Source organism: Podarcis muralis, chromosome 1 (assembly GCF_964188315.1).
Source record: "Podarcis muralis chromosome 1, rPodMur119.hap1.1, whole genome shotgun sequence".
Taxonomy (NCBI): Eukaryota; Metazoa; Chordata; class Lepidosauria; order Squamata; family Lacertidae; genus Podarcis; species Podarcis muralis.
In genome coordinates, this window is record NC_135655.1 from 62,272,961 (window position 1) to 62,292,198 (window position 19,238).

Sequence of the window (19,238 nt, forward strand, 5' to 3'; positions counted from 1 at the left end):
TCGTCAGTCAAGCGTCCCGTGACGTACGCCAGAGTCAAATCCTGCGGACTCATAGACTCCAAAGTTAGACATAGATTGTCATAACTTTTGTCCAGAGAGCTGAGCAAAATATAAACCTTCAGCTCATCTGTAAAGTTCACCTGCAACAGCCGCAGTTCATTAAACACAGAGAGCATCTCTGTAACATGCTGTCTTATGTCCCCACCTGGACGCAGCTTCATCTCAAACAAACGCCTGGTGGTGTGGATTTTTGCACCAGCCGTGGTCCTGTGGTGCACTCTTTCAAGAGCAGCATAAGCTTCATGCGCAGTGTCCAACCCCTCCACATGGGGCAACTCTGAACCCTCCAAACTGAGCACTATAGCTCCCAGGGCTTTCTGATTTCTCCTCTGCGAGGCATGCGCATCTGCAATTGCTGCAGCTGCAGCTCCGGCGGCTGGTTGAGGCAGTGGAGGCCTTAAGACCGCCTCCCACAGACCCTTGGCTACCAGCCAGGCCTTCAGCTTTCGACTCCATTCTGCCCAATTCTTGCCGTTTAGTTTTTCAAAAGGCACGGAGAATGAATCATGGCCGTCCGCCATCTTTTCCCGTTCTCCCAAGGGGCCCCAAGCTTACTCACAGCTTATCCAGCACCCGTCCGGAGAAACGATTTTCCAGCTGCTCTCAGCTCCTTGGCTCCACAGCATTCAGCAACACAGGCAAATCTCTGCGTTTTTCCAGCTTGCTTGCTTGCTTCAGATTCCGGCCTCCCGTTCTCCTGCCGTGCTTCTCTGCTTTACACCGCAGATCAAAGCTTTCGGCAGCCACCAATGACAGTTTTACGATCGGTGATTTAGGTTACCCATAACCTATTGGACTGTTTAATCTCACGTGCCTCCCGCTAATTGATTTGCGATCCTCGATTAGCGATTTATGGCCGCCCGGCACACTTCCGCAGCGGAGCTCTCAGTCACGTCTCAGCAGGGTTTCACACAGCGGTGTAAAACTGTCATGTTTCTCGGCTCAGCTTGCAGACGAACACACAGAGCACAGGTTTGTCTATTTACAGCCGTTTATTTCATCATTTCCTCAGAAAAATCCAGGACTGCTTGCAGCCATTACAAAACTGCTCTTTTCCCCTCACAACACAGAGTGAGACTGACAAACTCCTCCCAAACTCCTCCCACCTTCGAAAACTGATGTCAGAATGGTGGCACCATGGGAATAACTTAACCTGTTAAGTTCCAATCCCAACACTTTATACCATATGAATGCAGGAAGCCTCTTGATAAAGGCAAGCCACGTCAGCAGTTGTGAGTTCCACAGGGTGTACAGTGCTGCTGAATTTTTCCATCTTTATTGTATTACATAGAGCCCTCAAGTCTTAAAATGACATCAGTAAATATTCTCACACACCCCTAATATTGGTAACTAGAGAAGAACCAGCTCATTAAACCTCATGCTGTTCAGAACATGGCAACAACATTACAGATTTCTTTGAGGATGTCACCATGTAAACCAAATGAAAATTCACACAAAGGCGAAAGAAATGGAGCATCCTAGGTACTGTATTTAGTCATGGTCTCATTGAGACATTTGAAATCAGCCAGATTTTCTATTAGTATGGAAATTAGTATGGAAATCTCCACTGGCCTTCAAAAGACAGTGTTATTTAGGACTATGGGATATTTAGTAATACCATTTTCACTTTGTTTTCTATTAATGTCAAGGTATTAAAGAAAGAAAAAATATAGAAACCTGTGCAATAAAGTAAAGGAAATGCATTTTCTCATTAATCTACAGAACCATAAAAGTAGATTACACCATACAAATCACTGCACAACTCTTAGCAATGATAATTATTTCCCCATTTGCAGTTTTAAGGATCCAGCCTAGGGCATATACAGAGCAGTGGAGAAACAGGAAATCAATCAACAGGGTGACTGCACCTTTGTGTATAGTTTCCAAGGCTATCCAGTGCATTTTCACTACTTCTCAATATGGTTCTCGACTTCTAAACACTCGAAAGTCACAGCACCAGGTCACCACTGAAACAGACAAGTTAAATGCAATCACACATTTAACCTCACTTTGATGCCTTTGAAAACAGATCTTCTATAGCACGTTCCACCACTGGTGGCTTTCTTTTTTCTACAGCTTTACCTTTGGATTTTAAAAGTTCAAAAACATTTTTTTGCTATATAGTTTGTTATCACCATCGTTGTTCGGCCTCGCACCAATATTTTCTTCAACTTGGCAGCTCTGACCTGAGACAAACCACAAAACACCCCCCGCTGCCAGAGAAGAAAGCTTGAGTGAAAATCTATGTCAGGAACAAGGTAGGAATAAAGATCTACATGAGGAACAGGGAGGGGGAACCAGCAGCACCTCCTATTTGCCAAGAGGCTGCTGTAGAGGTGGGGGGGGGCAAGGAGGTGGCAGAGCCAGCCTCCAAGGAGCATGCCACAGCCGTCACTGCCACCATGGCAGTGGCAGGAGGTGATGCATTTTTTGAACGGCTGTCCCCATGGGTGCTACTGCCCGAGGCAGTCGCCTCACCTTCCCTCATGACTGGGGTGGCCCTGGTTGTACTAAAGAGACCAAACAACCCATTTCTGCCTCTGTTCATCCTGTCACTTAGAAACAAAATTTACTTAGCTGTTCCCGCTTCCTCAGCAAACACTGATAGCCTAGCCGTTAGAAACAGGTTGGCTCCTAAGCAAAGGGCTGAAGAAAAATGAACTATCCCAACACAAAGAGGACTGGAAACATGAACCCTTTTATCTGCTTAAACCTGCTTTATATTTTAGAAAGGTGACCTAAATGTTGAACTTTGCCTCATCTTCCATCTCTTTACTCAGTCACTGAATTTGTTTAGATGGCATTTACAGGAACCTATGGAGTGTTATTTTATTAAAACACACTTTTAGTTGTCCAACTTTTTTTTTTAAGTAACCCTATTTTAATGTCATTTTTCTTGTCAAATGTTATCTCTGCAGGTTGGAACTTTTCCTGCGACTGAAACTATGTCAACACCAGACTCCATTCTCCTCTCTCAGGCTCAAGCTAACACTATGTCAACAAACTCAGATATTTGCACACACAAAGAAGTGTTGACCACTGCACTTTAAAAACATGGGTGTTCAGTAGAAAGGTCAACAGAAATTACCCTTTTACCTTACCTGACAATATTTGAGCTTTGTGGGAAGAACAAGATGTTAAACTGAAGCCTGAAAAAGTCAATATTTAACACTGTGCTGCAACCTGTAAATGTGAAATGTCACAGAGAAGTCAGATTGGTATCATGCGCCTTGGCCGTAGCCAAGGCAATGTTTTGGGTCAGTGGGGCTACCAGCTCCCATTAAAGAATTGGCTTTTATACCTGGAGATGATAGATAGATGATAGATAGATGATAGATAGATAGATAGATAGATAGATAGATAGATAGATAGATAGATAGATGATGATGATAGATAGATAGATAGATAGATAGATAGATGATAGATAGATAGATGATAGATAGATAGATAGATAGATGATAGATAGATAGATGATAGATAGATAGATAGATAGATAGATAGATAGATAGATAGATAGATGATAGATAGATGATAGATAGATAGATATAGATAGATGATAGATAGAGATAGATATAGATAGATAGAAGATAGATAGATAGATAGATAGATAGATAGATAGATAGATAGATGATAGATAATCCCTGTTAATATTACCTTTGGAGTCCAAAACTCTCTTTAACAAAATTGCAGTAGTTCTGCTATCCTCCTATAATACCACTCAATATACAGTAGTGCCAAGGAGGATTCCAGCTAAATGACACAATGGTGAGACTCAGAGAACCTGGGTGAGATCAGGTGTACAGCTATTACAATGCTTGGTTGGGAACATATGGATCTGCCCCATCCCAGTCATCAGATCAGTTGTTTGATGTGCAGGGAGGAGGCAACATACACATCCCAGGTGATCTGAATTGATCAGCTGGGAGGGGTGTCCAATACGTGTGTCTGGTGTGTGTGCACACAGGGTGGCCACATCCACTTTTGGTAAGGTAAAAGTAAAAGTAAATGACCCCTGGACGGTTAAGTCCAGTCAAAGGCAACTATGGGGTTGCGGCACTCATCTCACTTTCAGACCGAGGGAGTCAGTGTTTGTCCACAAACAGCTTTCTGGGTCAGGTAGCCAGCTGCTTCTGGTGCTTCTAGTGCAATGGGACACAGTAATGGAAACCAGAGTTCATGAAAACTCCATTTACCTTCCCGCCGCAGCGGTAACTTTATCTACTTGCACTGGCGTGCTTTCAAACTGCTAGGTTGGCAGGAGCAACAGGAGTTCACCCCGTCACCCTGGGAAGAGCAACAGGAGTTCACCCCGTCGCGGGGATTCAAACCGCCAACTTTCTGATTGGCAAGTCCAAGAGGCTAAGTGGTTTAGACCACAGCACCACCCATGTCCCTCCACCTTTGGTAACACCAACTGGTCCCCAAAGGATGGGTGTGGTCAGGAAAGGCTATCAATCCCTGCCCTGTATAGTCCTATGTGCTATAAATACAGTGGTACCTCAGGTTACATACGCTTCAGGTTACATACGCTTCAGGTTACAGACTCCACTAAGCCAGAAATAGTACCTCGGGTTAAGAACTTTGCTTCAGGATGAGAACAGAAATCATGCAGCAGCAGCGGCAGCAGGAGGCCCCATTAGCTAAAGTGGTGCTTCAGGTTAAGAACAGTTTCAGGTTAAGAACAGACCTCCAGAACAAATTAAGGTCTTAACCCAAAGTACCACTGTATAACATATTCCTCCTATGCAGCACTACTCATTGAGAGCTGAGTATAATTTTACACTATACACATTCTTCATCTTAGGTTAAATAAAGACTTTTGGGTCCCTGAATTCCCGGTTCCCCATTTCTTGTTTTCCCATTTGGCTCCGCAGAAAAATAATTTGCGTCTGGAACGTATTATTTTGCACAGGAGAGCTTCCAGCAATATAAATATGTCACTTAGTGGAAGTTTCTGACACCTCCGGCTAGACGGTGGAGAGGCAATTCAGCATGTTAAAGCACCACCAATTTGTTCTTTTGTGAGCCAGGGCTGTCACCATCAAGGGAAGGAGTCCAGGGTCTGCTAAATGCCTGCTTACACTACCCAGCAGTCCTCATCCTTGAGGCTGCACAGGCAGCTTTGCCCTCCAGCAGGCAACCCCAGTGCATTGGCAGCAGGTCATCCATTCAGAGACTGGTTGTACTTGTGATGAGTTTAACTCTAGTACGGCTTCTGTACTGTGATATTCTCCCAGTGCGAGTTGTGTGACATGAGCTAACACTCACAGATATTCAATAGAATTTACTTGCACAAAATCCACAGTTGGTCTTTTGCAGCATCTGGCTGCATCTTCACTCCAATACATGAGAATTCCCTCTCTCCTTCATTCAAGAGCATATTTTCCTGGCCAGGCTGAATGTGAGGTTTTGCCCAGCATCCACCTTTGTGGCCTAAGTAAGAAATCCAACCCAGAAAAATTATATATGCACAGAAATCTGTTTCCTTCCACACTGCCAGATTGAAGCAAATGTGTTTAGTTTCAGGGTGTACACCAACTGGGAAGATATTTTAAGTGTTCCAGCAGATTTTCCACTGCCAGGGAGATCAACTGTGACAAGATGGCCTAATTAAGCCATCATGTAAGCTAGGCATTTGCTAGCAGGGATTGCCAGGTAAGCAGCAAGAGATACTTTAAATGGGGAAAGAAATGATCAAACACAGGTGACAGTTCTTAGGAAGCTGACTAGCAAAAAAATGTCCCATTGCACGTTGTTTGTGGGGACTCTTGCGCATAATGTGACTTTCAGGTGTTACATTTAGGACTCATCTTGGGAGCAAAAATAGATTGGGAAGGAGCCATCCTTGGTGCTGCTTTTCAGGAAGTGAGACTATATTGACCTTGGCTCACACTTGAGATGATTTTCTGTCAAGTCAAATTAAGGCAGCATGAAAACAACGAGAGCAGTCTATTTGCCTGCAAGTTTGTTCAGTCACTGATTGCATTCATACCCAGAAAAGAGCAGCTGTGTTTACATCCACAGAGTCCACCCTCCCCATTCTAATTAATTCATGGCCCATTGATCACCCTGTGAATACACTTACAGTGCCATGTGCGCTTTGAGAAATGAATGAGTCCATGCAATTATAATTCCACTCTGATGTTCAGGCTACAAGGCTCAGCATAGGAGGCAAGCAAAGGGCCTTTTTGTGACACAGCAGGCTGAAATCTGTTCCCATTTGGGGGCATGACTCTACATTTTGAAACAGGAGCTGCACTTATGTGCGTGGTCTGACTCTTCCGCTGAAGTCAAGACAAATTCACAAGTTCCAATGGGGAGCTGAGCCATATTAGTTTTCTTGGGAGAACAACATAGAATATGTTGAAACCTGCATATTTATTGGAACATAAGCTTTTGTGTGCAAGGAGCTTAGTTTGTCAGTTACAAGAAGTGTTCTCGCTAACTAGATAAGAGATACACGCGCACACAGAGGGGAATCATGGGAAGAACCAGGGGATAATGTGTAGAGGATGTCCCAGGAACAGCCATCTAGCAGGTAAGAGTGCTGTTGTCAGTGTTACTGAAACTGATCATGCCTCCACATTCTAAGAGCGTGTGAAAACAATGTTGGATCACCCCAATAGCCCATTTCGTTCAGCATCCTGTTCTCACAATGGCCAGCCAGATGCCTGTGGGAAACCCACAATCAGGATTTGAGCACAAGAGCACCCTCTTGTTTTTCCAGCCAATCAGGGATCAAGGCTACAAAACTCGTGGCAACGACATGCTTAGAAAACTGCTAACTGTCCCCTCACTACAGTCCCCAGGCAAGACTGCAAGAATCTACAGGTGACAAAACATTTTGATCCAATTTAGAATTCCTGGCGGAGAGGGTGAAGGTAATCATTCATAGAGGAAACACATAATTAATGATTTGAGTGAAGGGGAGTTTCTGCATTACTATTTTTGAGGTATCCTAATTGAATGATTGCAGTGGTAAAGTCCCCCTCCGGATAATATATGGAGTATATAGTATATGGATTACATTTGCTGATAGATTCTGGTTCAGAAATACAATGTTTGAATTTGATGGGGGGTTAAATATGGTATCTTTGAGGTCAGCAGCAGAGGATCTTGGAAGACTGAAATATTTCCCCACTGGCTTCTAAATGTTTCTCTTTTGACGTCATATGTCAGTGTCCTGCATACAGGCTAATCTGTTTGTCCTACAAAGACAGCGGAAGGGCATTTTGGGTAGGTGATCACATGTATTAGGTTGGAAAATGTGCAGGTGAATAAGCTGTTGATGGTGTAAGTACAGCTATGAAATCCACTAATAATGTTCCTTGAATTCTGAATGGGGACATAAAAGGCAGCAGATCTCTGGATATGAATTTGTCTCATTCCCTTTTAAAGCTGCCCAGGTTGTTGGTCATCACTACTTTTTGTGGTAGCAAATCCCATAGATTAACTATGAATTGTCTGGAGAACTACTTCATTTTGTCTGTCCTGAATCTCCCAGGATTCAACTTCATTGGATGATCCCAGGCTCTAGCAAAGGAGAGAAAAATGCCTCCTTATGCATTCTCTACGTCAATTGTATTTTTATAGCTAGACCTCTATCATGTCCTTCCTTTCTTACCTTTACTCGCCTTCTAAACTGAAAAGCCCTATGTATATGAAGTTGTGACCTCAAAACAAAACTTCCCTCTAGAACTAGTTTTATCTACTGAAACGCACATGAACAAGGCACACAAACAAAAAAGCACAGCACAATCCTCGCCACAGGTCAACAAATAAGCACATCTGCATGCCCTTCTAGTATTATTATTTCCCAGTCCAGGGGCTACACTGTGCCAAGGTACAGGATGTGTGAGACATAAACAAAGAAGGAAAGTATAATGCATCGTGATTGAAAAGCAGACATTTTGGCACCACTGTGTGGAAACAGGCACTTTGTTATGTACTAAGCTTGGATCCTAGAACAATAGGCAAGTAGGATCCTAGAATGCAACAGCTGATTGGCTTGCAGGAAAAGACCAATCAGGCTCCAGGAGGGAAGCAGAATCAGCCAATCAGACAGGACTCATTGTGTAAATAATGTATATAAAAGCCAGAGGTTTGAGGGGCAATTCAATCACTGTTTTACAAGCCGCAATAAAGAGCATGAAATCACTACAGGACTCCGAGTATATTTCACATTTGGTGGGGGGAGGGGGTATACAGAGGCTTCTACAAGGCAATGGATTCTCAACCTCCTATCAGATCCCCAGTGGGTTGTCTGCCCCTACAAGCTGTCTTCAGCTCACAGTCTTCTCTTTGCCTCTGTTCCAAACTGCACTTTCTCACACACAAAGCTAATAAGGGACGGAGGAAGAGGTCACCTTCCCCAACTGAGTTCAAATCCTGGCATATCCAGGTAGGCTTGTAAAAGGGGTCTGAAACATTGGGTAGCTGCTACCAGTAAGTGTTAATATTGAGCTGGGAGAACAAATGCCTAGTCCGTGAGCTAGATGGGTATAATATAGCTTTGTATGTTCTTATATATTCAGTGGCTATTGCCTTGTTTTCAGTTCTTAGCTGCTTCCTAACCAACCATCCTCAGCACTCAGTGAGTATTCTGCCAAAATGAGAGCCATAACAACAACAATAATAATATAATTTATTATTTATACCCCGCCCATCTGGCTGGGTTTCCCCAGCCACTCTGGGCGGCTTCCAACAAAATATTAAAATACAATAGCCCTTCAGATATTAAAAGCTTCCCTAAACAGGGCTGCCTAAACAGGGCATTTATCCTGTAAATAGGGGGGGGGGGGACCTAGGGTACTATACAGTTCTTATTAATTTCCCTCCCTTAAAAAAAGAAAAACCTCTTCCTTTGCTTCTAACAAACTTTCCTTATGCCAAGGAAAATTTCCCTGTCTACGAATACTTCTGCTGCAAAAAAATACAAGTCAAAACCCCTGCCTTTGGACGGTGGCCAATCACAGCAGTCAAAATTAGAAAGACTTCTTTCAGCATCTACAAATCAAACAGCTGGTCTTTGTAACCCTAGCAAATATGAGGAGGGGAGAGAAGTCATTATTTGTCTTTTTTTTTCACCACTGGGGGGCATCCGTGCACTTACTTAACGCTGTTGTTTAAGATTTTGAATGGTGCTCAGGTCAGGGTAAGCTCCATTATGACCCCAGGAAAAATTATTTTTTGCCCAAAATATTGCTGCAAATTTAGTATATAACCATTATATGATCAATGCCTCAATCCAGAGTCATATTTTGTTAAGTGGCTGAATGTTTTTCACCTCATTCATACATAAATACATAAGAATGCTGCAATTGCAAAGCTAGAAAAACGAGATGCTCAACTTTGCAACACGACTTTATCAATAAATCCCTCCCTCTTTCTCACTTCCATCAAAACAGGTGTTGGCAAGCAGGTGAATGAAAGCTGAATATCAACTCCCTGTGTGTACATGTGTACTGCATTTGTGTTTTGTATAATGTTTGGAATAAAATCTATGGACGCATACACAGTTGTGCAATATGGGAAATGTATAATTAACTTGAAATTAGGCAAGCATTACAGGAAAAAAATATATATCAGTTACCCCCAATACCCAGACAGCCAGGTCAAAAGATATGCATGAACAATCACATCACATTGCTCTGCTCCTGGTGGCACACACAATGAGCATAGAAGTAAGGAGTGAGCAGTGAGGTGGCCAAGTCTGATGATGATACCATTCATTAAAACAAAAAGAGATTGAGAGAAGCTCCAAAAGGACCTCTTGAAACTGTGAATGGGGAGGTCAAATGGCAAATGCAATTTAATGTAAAGAAGTCAGTGTAAGGTGATGCCTGTTCGGACAAAAAATACAAATTTCACATTGTTATAAGAAAAAACTGCTCCCTTTCCCTTATGGGGTACCCAAGAGCCCGTATAGAGTCCTTATGTAGGTTCTCTATCGGTAGGAGAAAATAACAGAGGCCAACCAGAGAATATTGAGAAGCAAAGCGGCTAGTAAGCCCGATCTTTATTAAACTGTTGCAACAGGGTCTCACACCCCCACGCAGGAGGGAGGAGGAACCCAGAACATTGGTGTGCAAGCTCTTATATAGACTTTTGAAATTGCCCACCCTGTAGTCTAAGACCACCACCCCAAGACCACATCACAGAAGGAGGCGGTCAACAGCAGAAATCCTGTTTGCCAGGGTACCTAATAATGGTCTCTGATTGCATTACCTGGGCAGTCTGGCCATTCTTTTGTGATGGTAAATACTCAGTTCCTGAATCCAGGTCACAGGCTCACTCTATTGATACACAGATGTGCCCTTAAGACAGGATTTGTGAGCAAAGAGACAATGGGGAGGTTTTCCCATTTCCTTCCTCCTTGCAGAGAAACATTTGAGGTCAATTTGGGAGAGTCAAAATGGTTTCAGAACTATTTTCCTGTACTGTTTTCAGACATGCGGTTTATATATTGATGTACGTGTTTGCCTGGTACATTTATGAACATTTATTTTATATCTTGGACCTTATAATTCTCATAACAACATATAAACTCATGGGGTCTGAACTGCCATATTTTACAGCACAGTCCCATTGAGTAGAATGCAACTTATGTGTAAGAAATCTGTAATATTTATGTGCCTGCTCTGCAAGACCCATAAAATTACAACATTAATCTAAAAATAAATCAGAAGTCTATGATGCCATTTTCAGTATGGAGGTCCTGTACTTTTAACAGCAGAATGAAACTGGCATGTGCAGCTCTCCCATCACCACAGCAACAGTCACTTGGCAAAAGTTTCTTATCCCAAATTGTGCAATCATGTACAGAGCTCTGTAGAAGTTCACCAGAGTCAAGTGCTGGGTGCGAGATAAACACATTATTCACACCAGTGACTGGATGAGATGAAAGCCCCAATCTAATTATTAATATACTTACCACAAATGGCACAAAATGTGGCTTCTTATTCATTTATACTAACCAGATAGCACAATGAAATGGGGCTGAATTTACATTGCTTAGTAATAGGGACATGGGAAGCAGTCTTATATAGCATCCATTGGCCCATCTAGCTAGTGCAGTATTGTTTATATTGACTTGTAGAAGCTCTTTGGGGTTTCAGACAGGAAGGGCATTGAGTTTCACATGCATAGAAAGTACAATTTTATTTTATTTTATTATTAGACTTATATAGTGGCCTTTATCATAAGATCTCAGGGTGGTTCAAACACTAAGCTACAGCCCTTCACCTTATATAGCATTAAACACATCGGGCAAATTACACAATAATTGGGATTTCTTGAGGCATTAAACTGAAAATTCTTCTGATTCCTCAGACCACCTTGGAAAGTTTTAAACTCTCACGTTGTCGAAAGCGTTAGCCCAAGGGTGGGGAAAAAAGGCCCAGGCAAGGAGTAATATGAAACTGGAATGTTTTTCAAGTAAAACACCAACATTTGGGTGAAACGTTGAATAAGAGTTAAGTATGAGTCAGATATTGCATCTCAAGATAATGTGGAGTTTGGGGACCACAATGCAAAAATCTCACAGTCATCAAATGACAGCACGTACTTGACAGAATTCAATCTCTCGCTTTTAAAAAGATTTTTCAGCATGACAAGCAGCGAAATATGAACTTGCTTAACTGGTCTGGCTTAAGCGGCTCAAACACAACAAAATTACTCAAGCTCAATCTTATAAGAAAGGAAAATAGCTAGATTCAAAAAGGAACTCTTTCCCTTTCCAATGGAGCATAATGTGGACACATTTAAGAGACTACAGACATATAACTTCCATTTGAAGCCCTCAAGCAAATGGCAATAGGCAGGCGATAGGCCTGAAAGTAGCCTCACTATGGTCCTGCATATTTTGCCTTCTGGCAAAGCGTGTTCTCCTTCATGGAGAGCACGTGTTGCGGTGGGGGCCGCCAGGACACTCCAAAGTTGGGGGGCGGGCTAATTGATCGTTGGCCACTGATGCGATTGGGGCTTCCCTTGTTGTTGGGAAGAAGTTAATGTTGCCATTTGTTGATTGACAGCCAGAAATACTAAAACTCCTTGCACGAGGCTAGGGCTTCCTCTTTTCGCCCATGCATCAGATTGCCCGTCCCTCCCTCCCTCCCTAGAATAGGGTTGTTCGCATTGACCTTGCTATGCCTGTCATGGGGTCGTCTGCTTTGGAGCGGGGCCCTGGTAGGAATTTTGTCCATCTGGCTGATTGGCTAGGGCCATTTGGTTTTCGCCTACTGCGTAGCAAATCGTCACAACTTGTAAGGTTCGCGGTTAGGCATTGGTTTATGGTTTGGTTGGTTGAGGGGCATGGATTGGCTGTGCCTGCCCCTCTAATGCTGCTGCTGCAAGGGATTCCGTTAAAGGAATTGGGGGCTAACTATTGCTTGTCCACTCTGTCAAGGGGGCTCGGGCCATAGCAATGAGCTCCTGGTTGCATTTGGGGTGAGGGCAGGCTCCCTGCTCCGCGTTACCCCCAAATGTATACCCCTATTCTGACTTTCACATCGTGCGGAATGTCAGTCTGTCCCCCATGGTGGGGGCAGATAGTCGCAACCAATGTCTACGCAACCACTCACAAATTTGTATTTTAATAAAGTTGTGGCCAAAATTATGCCAAAAATCTTAAAGAAAAAATTCTGTGTGATGTGTGAGTTATTGGGGTGGACCTGGGGACCTCGACAAGCAAAATATGTCGCAGTACTCCAATAATTCCACCTGGTGATTTTAAAATTTGTACGTATTACAAATATGTTCTCATTTGTAAATATTTTATGCACAAAAGCACAGTCATGAGGTATACAGAACAATGTGGGTATTTCAGCAGCAGGGGATCGAATCAAATCATCAGGGTGGTGGCCAAACTGGAATCTGATTTAGCACATTTCAATGATACATATTTGGGACTTTAATTCAACCCTCTGGGTAACTCCTTTATACAAATAAATGGGTGGCATATGTGATTGAGAGAGTAAGACTGATATAAGAACATAAGAAGAGCCTGCTGGATCAGGCCAATGGCCCATCAGGTCCAGCATCTTGTTCTCACAGTGGTCAACCAAACGTCCTTCTGGGAGCAAACTCCAGAGTTTATGTGTTGTGCAAAGAAGAATTATCATGACATTTGTGTGTAGCCAATTGCCATTACTGCACATTTTAAATATGAAACTGTCCAATTTTGACTATGGTTATATCCATTCATTAAGTAACTAATTACCGTAATACTCCCCTGTGTATAAGATGACCCCTATTTTCTTGAATTTAAAAAGAAAAACAAAACCCTAAATTAGAAGTGAAAATCCGGACAATCGGTGGTGGGGGCAGAAAGTTGTTGAGCTATTTGGGGGCAAGATCGCCCTCAAAGTTTCTAGCGTACAGTGGTGTGGAAGCTGCTCCTATTCAGCCGCTGCTTGTAAACAATGGGCAGGAGGCTCCCAAGCAGGACACTGAGGCAGAGCATGGGGAAGGCAGGGCCCACTCTGTGCCAGACCATGCCGTCGAGTAAACTGAGCCAAGGAAGGCAGTGAGTGCGCCAGGGTGAGGGAAGTGAATGAGGGGACATTGGCAGGAGGGACCTCAGCCCGCCCAAGCCAAAATCACAGACATTTCTTTGAATATGAAAAAATCTCTCCCCTGTATGCCCATGTTCCGTGTATAAGACGACCCCCAATTTTTTACTAAAAAAATGTAAGCAAAAAAACCTCACCTTATACACGAAAAAATACAATCATTTTATGAAACAGGACATTTCTCCCCATTAACAGAGCAATGGAAAATTTTCTGCTCCACATAACTTAGCATAGCTAAACTCAAGCATAAAGTCGAGGTGTGTGTCATCATTCCAGATACAATATTGTTACATTTATTATTACACTGAATTTTCTGTCATTATCTCTGTCAACTGAAAATGCACTGGATCCTAATTAAGTTCAATTATGAACTACTGAAACTTATTACAATGCTTCAATACTGGTTACTCCAGATCTCATTAAATAAGCAGAAGTAATAATGTTACATTAAAATTTCTTTCTTAATTTTTTCCTCTTTCCACAGCCTAGCTGGTGCCTACAGGAGGAAATACCACAACACTAGCCTGTTTAAAGTCAACCAGCCACATTATATTACCCTGGATTTTTTAGAACAGCTGAATCCCAAGCGTTTCTGGATTAATTTCTGTGTTTTGTAGCATGTATGCTTTCTGTAGGAAGGGTCCCATAGGCTCCACAAAGTTTCTTTCTGTATTCCATGCTGAGTTATTTGGAAAACTTCTTTAACGGTATAGGGATAGTGCTACTGGGTAAAATTTCAATGTAGAAATGTAATGTTTATGTTCTACATATTAGATTTTTCAAGTTTATCCTTAGATTTGTTTCACAGTTTTGCAGGCTGCCCTGATGTTGGGGAAAACAAATAACCCCTAGTTGAGAGAAACTAGAGCACTGCACAGACCAACTGTCAGCCAACCTAGAGTGATCTCACCCTGAACCACAAATGAGTGTCAAGGAGACTGCATTTTAAAATTTTGCTTGAGGCAAGCATGGCGTATAAAGAAGTTCACAGTAGTCTTCCAGCTGCCAATGCAGAGAGGGAAGATAGGAAGACTGGAGATTCATGCAAAACATGCACCAAGCCCAGCCTTCTCATCTCAGTTGCCTGGCAACCCACTCAGGGGATACATGTGTGGAGTTAGGCCCCACCAATTCTAAAACCACTGCAGCCCGAGATACCCCTGTAACAGACCCTCCAAGCGCCCCTATTTTCCAGGGATTATCCCGGATATACAGAAGCCATCCTGGTTTCTTATTTGATCCCGGAATGTTCCCTTAGGATGCCCCTATTTTCATCAGAGAAATGTTGGAGGGTATGGAATTATGAGACCCTGCCAAGCCAAGAAGATAAGTAACTATACAACCTTTAGAAGACACCTGAAGGGGAAGTTTTTAAATGCTCAGTGATCTATTATGTTTTTGTATACGTTGGAAGCAGCCCAGAATGGCTGGGGCAACCCAGTCAGATGGGCAGGGTATAAATAGTAAAATTATTATTAATAATAATAAGGCATCCCTATTTTCATCAGAGCAATGTTGGAGGGTATGCCGGAAACCTTTTGACTTACTTTCCCACTAGCTGAAGATCCCATTGCAAACAAATGCTTGAAGTGCAGTTTTGGTTAAAGGCAAGGTCTTGTTATCAGCATCCCTTTCTGCCTTCCACACACACAGCAAACACAACCTCAAACAGAACCTTCACTGTATTATGCCTGGTTTCCAAAGGGCATGTTGAAACAAGGGTTAGCCAATGGGAGAACTTTGAAGCATTTGGTTAAGCAACATCCCAGTGGAAAATGTCACAGGACAGCATTATAAACAGGTGTTTATGCTAGAAGAGCTTATTGGTGGTGAGTCAACATACATGTCTAGAATCTCTGTGCATGTGACTTAATCACATACAGTCATCATCCAATGTTGTTATTCTGGTTAAGAGCGGACAAATCAGAAAAACAGAATTGCTTACCCTATGACACTTCATGTGTCTGCTTTGCAAAATAATAATAAAAAACAGCAAAACAAACCCAAAAAGCACTCTGGCACATTTCCAGGTAGAGGAGAAAAGGGCAAGCCCTGCTGTACAAATGGATTTCCATTCTGCAAGTGGGTGGACAAGCAAGTCCTACTCAGAGCAGAACCATTGAAAATAAGCTACAATTTACGTACATCCATTGATTTCAATGAGCTTTCTCTGAGCATGACTAACACTGGAAATCACCCAATATCTGAAAGTCATTGAATCAAATCTGTATATAATTTTCCCTTCTTCCGTTTAGATCTGTAGTTAGCACAGGGAGATTTACAGTTGAATGCTGGGTTCTAAAAACAAAACAACCACAGTTTAAATTCCCTCAGACCACAATATTTTTCTTTGCTGTACCAAATCTTTAAAATAAATGAAAGGCCATTCATGAGCCAGGCTAGCAGAGAGGTGTCAGTTGACAGAATAAATACAAGGGAGGGGGAATAATCCACAAGATAAGATAAGTAAGCTACTTTGACTGTGACAGTCCTGTAGGTGGAGGAAAACAAATGACTTGCAGAGGGTGGCATAGCAATCATTCCATAGACATGGGCACTATTAACACTGATGTGCTCTCCCAAAGCAGAAGTAATGAATGGAGCACATTCGCCTCAGTTATTCCACCAGAGCTATCCCCTGCACAGAAAGCATTTTCCAAACATGTGCCCCACTTCTAAGTGCATATTGTGAATGTTTAGAATCTTTGGGTGCTTCCCAACTAAGCTGTACTCAGAGTAGCCCCATTGAAATCAAAGGGCCTCTCCATCAATTTCAGTGGGTCTACTCTGAAGTAAACCCTTTTATTCATAATATGTTTGAATCATATTGAATATAAATCGTAAAACCATTTCATAGCATAAATCAAATTCAAAGCTCATGAAAAACTAGCAGCCACCACAGAGTATAAGAAATATTAAATGACACACTAACTATTCAACAGGGGTGGAAAACTCCTTTTCTTTCAAGGTCCTCCTCCCCTCTGGTGTAATCTGTTGGGGGCTACATGTCAATTCTGGGGCAAAGACAGCAATAGATAGGGCCAGAGCAAGCAGAACCTTTATTTCACTTTCTCTTCCTCTCTACCCAGTGGGCTACTGGGAGGGGAAGCGATTAGTCTTGCCAGAGGTCTGATTTGATTGGTTGCAGAGGGGGCTTTTGAATTTAGGCAGGAGATCACACAGAACTGAGCCCACCCTTGCTATATAGCAAGGGTCAGCAAACTTTTTCAGCAGGGGGCCGGTCCACTGTCCCTCAGACCTTTTTGGGGGGGCAGACTATTTTTTTTGGCGGGGGGAATGAACAAATTCCTATGCCCCACAAATAACCCAGAGATGCATTTTAAATAAAAGCACACATTCTACTCATGTAAAAACACGCTGATTCCTGGACCGTCTGTGGGCTGGATTGAGAAGGCGATTGGGCTGGATCCAGCCCTCGGGCCTTAGTTTGCCTACCCATGCTATATAGCATCAACAAGTGGAGCACCATTAGCATCCCACAGCATAGGCTCAACTAATGAAAAGAGCCTGCTACGCTATGAAGTTTCACAGAGCATACTATAGTGAAAGGAAAAATACAGAGTAAGCTCTCACCTGTTGGCCTGGAGGCATGGGGAATGCATGCAGCAGCAGGGCAGGGATTAAGCTTGGTGCTCTTGCAGCATCTGCAGGCTGCATAGCAGGTGATCTACTCTGTCAAAGCACAGGGGACAGTGATTGTTCATTTTTTAAAACTGCAGCCTTATTTGTAACGTGGCATGGATCACCATGAGAGCTCCTTCCTTTGTAAGCACCATGCAACAGTGCAGCTGCTCATAGCCCAGGGAAAATTGTGTAGGATGATCAGTGGGAGATCAGCAGATAGGTGGTCCTGCCAAGTTAAGGTAGAGAGTTGCAACAGATGGACTTTGTTGTTGTCGTCGTCCCTCCAGCCCTATAATGATTCCACAATTTGTCCTAGTGTTTATGTAATAAGATGTAGGCAGTGCAGGATCACATCACATTTTCAGCATAAAATTTTATTGCATTTCAAAACATCATCCATATATTACTTGTAACTTAAGCCTTGAACTATTTCTTCTCTATTTCATGCTATAGTACTTGGCGCTATAAGATTGGAGTATGTGCAACTGATATATACTGGTCATGAAACCACCAAAGAGAGAAATAAACTCTGGGTGGCACAATTTTGAAATGACCAAATATATTTATATTGTTTATTGCTGAAATTGCCACCCCACACACCAAGAAGAAATTTACTCTCCGTCTCTAAAGAGCCATGGCACACAGACGATTACTCCTCAAAAGAAGATTAACCTTTACTCTTCTAGATTTGGGGGAATTGAGATTCTGCTGCCCTTGGACAGCCTGCTTCACAGAATTTATATTCAAGAAAAACTTGCTGGAAAGAGAAATCTACTTATCTGAATGTTAAATACAGACTGATGAAAAGCATTACCATTTCCCAAGGTGTCCTCTGGCATTTTCTTGAAGTGAAAGACCAATATTTTACAGTCATGGAATCACAGAACTGTAGAGTTGGAAGGGACTGAGAGAGTCACCTAGTCCAATGCCCCAGTCCAATGTGAGGCTCAAACCCACAACCCTGAGATTAAGAGTCTCATGCTCTACTGAGTGTTCAGGAGTTCTGTCGTTAATCCTTCATGGAGCTGTCCTGCAGTAACTAGCATGCCATCAAGAACATAACGCAAGAAGGATACCTCAGTAAACTGCAAATCTAAGTCCAGGTTGGCCATGAATACCTATGGCTTAGATTCCCATTGGGTAGCCCTGTTAGTCTGTAGCACCTTGAAGACTGCCCATTTTGGTATGGCTTTAGCTTTATTCCCTTCGATCAAAAGGGGAAGGGAGCTATAATAGCAGCTTTAGTTGGATCCAACTTCTTTGTGTAACTAAACTCCAGTGACACAGAAACAATGTGGCAAGTATGTGTCCTATAACTAAGAGGCAGTGTGCCTCTGAAGAAGAAGAAGGAGAGGCCAGTTGCCGTGAGAAGGCCAGTGTGAGAAGACGATGGGACTTTCGGCTGATTCAGCAGGGCTCTTCAGTTGTTGTTTTTCCTTATCTCCTTATCTTTGTTTATAGGGCCAAAGCAGTATAAATCAACTGTCTTTTTCCACATCCCACAAAAGTAGAAATCAACATATATAAAAGATTTTCAATTATAAACGTTAAAGTTCTACATATTTCAGACCACTGTGAGATGCCCCTGCACAAAGCAATGCTGAGGTTTTTGTGGATATAACTTTCCAACTCTTCAACCTAGTTTATATGTACCCAACGGCATGACAATTCACTGTGTTAATTGAGAATTTCAGCTGTTCAAATAATATTTCAGGTTGGCTTATTCCTTCAATTCCTGAGAGATTAAGAAATAGTTATGCTTCACCTCCACTCACCTTCCTCGTTCTTTCTGTTTAAACACTCACTAGCACACACCCAGAAAACACAACTCATGACATGTCGTTTAATTAAAGCCACTTTTTATCAACTGTATTTAATGAAGAATTCAGTTCATTTTACAGCCTTAAAGCAAGCAGTTTTGGACTACAGAAACTGACCCCTCAACATATCAAAATGCCTCAA